The sequence below is a fragment of the Tympanuchus pallidicinctus genome, unplaced genomic scaffold, assembly GCF_026119805.1.
Source record: "Tympanuchus pallidicinctus isolate F22 unplaced genomic scaffold, pur_lepc_1.0 scaffold15, whole genome shotgun sequence".
Lineage (NCBI taxonomy): Eukaryota > Metazoa > Chordata > Aves > Galliformes > Phasianidae > Tympanuchus > Tympanuchus pallidicinctus.
In genome coordinates, this window is record NW_026294669.1 from 19,393,765 (window position 1) to 19,396,878 (window position 3,114).

Below are 3,114 nucleotides of genomic sequence, written 5' to 3' on the forward strand. Positions count from 1 at the left end.
GAAAGCAACTTCTGCAGGCTGAAGTACAGGGTGCTTGATTTGCCACAAGCTGTGCCTTGCAGCTTGATAGTTTATCAGTGGAAACCCTTCGTTAGTTAGTCAGTACAGTTATTAGTTAGTGAATGTCAGCTATGTCTTCCCCACAAGGAAGGGGAAAGTCATTTGGTAAGCTTTGCAGAGCAGGGAGCTGACTGCAGTTGCTTCCCGGTGAAGTGCCTTCAGGTGGAAAGGAGGAGTGGGCGCCTTTGTAGGGAAATCTGATGCTACTCCGTAACTTAACCAGGCGTTAATATGTAGCTTTAACAATAGTTCTATAGGATAATAGTAGATTCAAAGTAGTTGTTACAGCATGTCTTCCCAAACATAGCTTTCTATTGGCAAGATTGGTGTAAGGAATCCTTTCTGTAAACTGCTTTTTTCATTGTTTATGCTTAAGGCCCAGTCAAACTTCCCTATGGTTTTATTTAGCTTCTGAATCATACTTCTTTCTTCTCTTTTTAAATAATGACCTTTTTAGTCCCCTAAGAATAGCAGTGTCACTATACCCCCTAGTTCCTCTTTCTGAAGGAGCTCTTGTCCCACGTCACATAGTACAGCTGACTTGTAGCAAGGTGCCTAAGTGCAGCCCATCAAGCAGTGGCCTGTTGTCACACCTGTCTAAACACAGCTGGTTCCTATCTGCTGTGGCAGCACCTCTAAACCCTGTATCACCTGTGGGTAGTTACTGAGGAAACTGATTGGAATACCCATCCAAACCTGTCTTATTTTAAGGGGGAAAAGAGGTGGTGGTGGGGGGTTATAAAGTACTTGTTGGTCTGGGTTGCTGCTCTGTACTGCTGTGAGTATAAGAGTTATACTTTTTCTCTTATGTTTCCAGCTGTGGTGTGTTCAGGAAATCTACAGCATTAGTGCTTTGGTCTGGGTATCAGGGTTCCCTCTTGTAATCATAGAATTGCAAAGATTCAGAAAGACCCCCTAAGATCAGTTAGTCCAGCCACGTGTAAAGTAAAGGGCTAAGAGGGTGTGCAAAGGAGCAGTGCAAGATGAGATGCTGTAATGCTGTGTGAATACCATAGGAATTCAGGATAGTTGGGGACTGTTCTGGAGTCAGATGGGAACTCGATGTTTGCTGAAGATAATGCTGTACTCGTTTGCTGTATGTGTCTTCTGAAACTTGGGGAATAGGTAGCTGTTTAGCAACATTGATTTATGTTATTATTTTATGTGATAACTATATGACAACTGCAGCCTTATAACAGGATATAGTCTATGATAATGCTGAATTCCTTCTGTGGATGTGATTGTTATCGAATTTGTGTGGGCTTCAAGTTTTGCATCTTAATAGCTTGATTAACTGATAGGATGTTAGTTTATATTTCTTCTATCTTCAGATATTCAGAGTATGATGCTGTCTGTTTTATTTGAATGAATTTTGAAAATGTTTCAGTATGCCTTCTATAATGAGAGGTGTCCATAGCACTGCTTTGTTGAGACAGTTGTGGAAAGGCTGGGGTCACTGGGCCAAGCACAGTGACATGTGTTGGCTAACTAGCCAGCTTGCAGAAAAACTGCTTTGTTTGATGAGAAATATCATGGTACTAGCTCTATTTTTGAGAAGGAGGACTCAGAACTGCTGAGCTTGTTTGGATCTCTTCCCTGCTTGGTTCTCTTTCTTTTTTTAAGAATAAAATATGTAATACTGACTTTGGGCTGAAGATGCTTACTTTACTCTTGGGCTAAGAATGCATTTCCTGTGCTGTCTGTGCATATTGTGAGCATGAGCCAGAGTCCAGTAGTGACTCAGAATTCTTTTAAACAGGCACCTGACTCACATGTACTGATGAACCAGCTTCCTGGGCACGGTGGGTGCTGTTCTGTGAAGTAAGTGTTCTTTGGGCACAGTATGCTGTATGAGCACGTGTTCCTTGTCTTGTTGTGTGCAACCATCATTTTCGGTGATCATAAATCCACACCTGAATTGCCTCACTGTGCAAACTAACGATCACAACAAACAGTATTTTGCCATTGGATCTATGTATTGAGTGAATAGGAAGACCTGGATTGCTTTTATGGAGCCTCAGGGTTTCTTACTCTTGTGACAGGTTGCTACTGGACACCTGGGTGATATCTTTGTCCTTGCACCAGAGTACTGCTTCTAAATGTGTCCTTTGTGGAGCTGGAGTCCTGCCACATAAAGAAAACTCACTCTCAAGTTTCATGTTCAGCTTGAATATAGTGAGGTGAAGGGGGAGAGTTTATCTTAAGAAAGCTGCCCGTGTTTTGGAGGGCTTCTTAAGATTAAGCAAACTTGACTGTTAAAATATTTTAATTAGCACTTAATTAACCTCGCTGTATTTGAGAGTTTGAGAATGATTTGTCTTCTCCTCTGGCCCTGAGAAAATTTGTCTCTCTGTAGTGATTAGTAACACAAGGTAATGTCAAATGTTCATTTTTGTATCAAATATGTGGCAGAAACCACTTGTGAAAATGGCCGTGGGCAGATGATTTCTTTGTGCAATTAAAAGTAGGAATATTTGTTTGTTTGTGTGCAGCTGTATATTTTGAAGAGGATAAAGAATATCGTAGGGCATAATAACAGTAAAATATCTTAAAAAACAAACAGAACAATGGTGTTTTTAGTAAAGTAGAGCATGCTTACTTTTCTGATCAAGAACAAGAGAATTTTAGGTGTCAGAAGAACTTTGTAGGTATGCGGTTTCTAACAGTGAATGTGAGCACGTATTTCCTAATGTTTTCTACTATCACAGAATCATAGAACAGCTTGGGTTGGGAGGGACCTTGAAGACCATCTAGTTCCAAATTGTGGTGAGGGCAGTGTTGTCAACTGCGTATTTTCATCTTGAGTGCTTAATTTCAGTCACTTTTTTTTCCAAAGTTGAAGCATGAGAACTGCATTACTAATTGTGAAGATTTGCAAAATAGAAAGGTATTTATGCAATGTATGTGTCTAACACAATCATCTATCTACAGCTGACACCTAAATTCAATGAATGTTGTCTAGTACTTGTGAAAGATCACTTCTTCAGATGCTTACAGCTTTGCCAAATTTTAGCATTTTAGGCTGATATTTTAATATTTGAGGGTGAAAATATG

The 3,114-nt window shown here is 40.1% G+C and overlaps 1 long non-coding RNA gene across 1 annotated transcript; it reads left to right on the forward strand.

Annotated features, from left to right (window-relative positions):
• The first annotated feature begins 791 nt into the window (after positions 1-791).
• On the forward strand, positions 792-2,539 carry LOC128076701 (uncharacterized). Its single transcript, XR_008204624.1, has 3 exons — positions 792-838; positions 1,820-1,862; positions 2,103-2,539. It is a non-coding gene; the product is annotated as an uncharacterized LOC128076701 (long non-coding RNA).
• Positions 2,540-3,114: the final 575 nt, after the last annotated feature.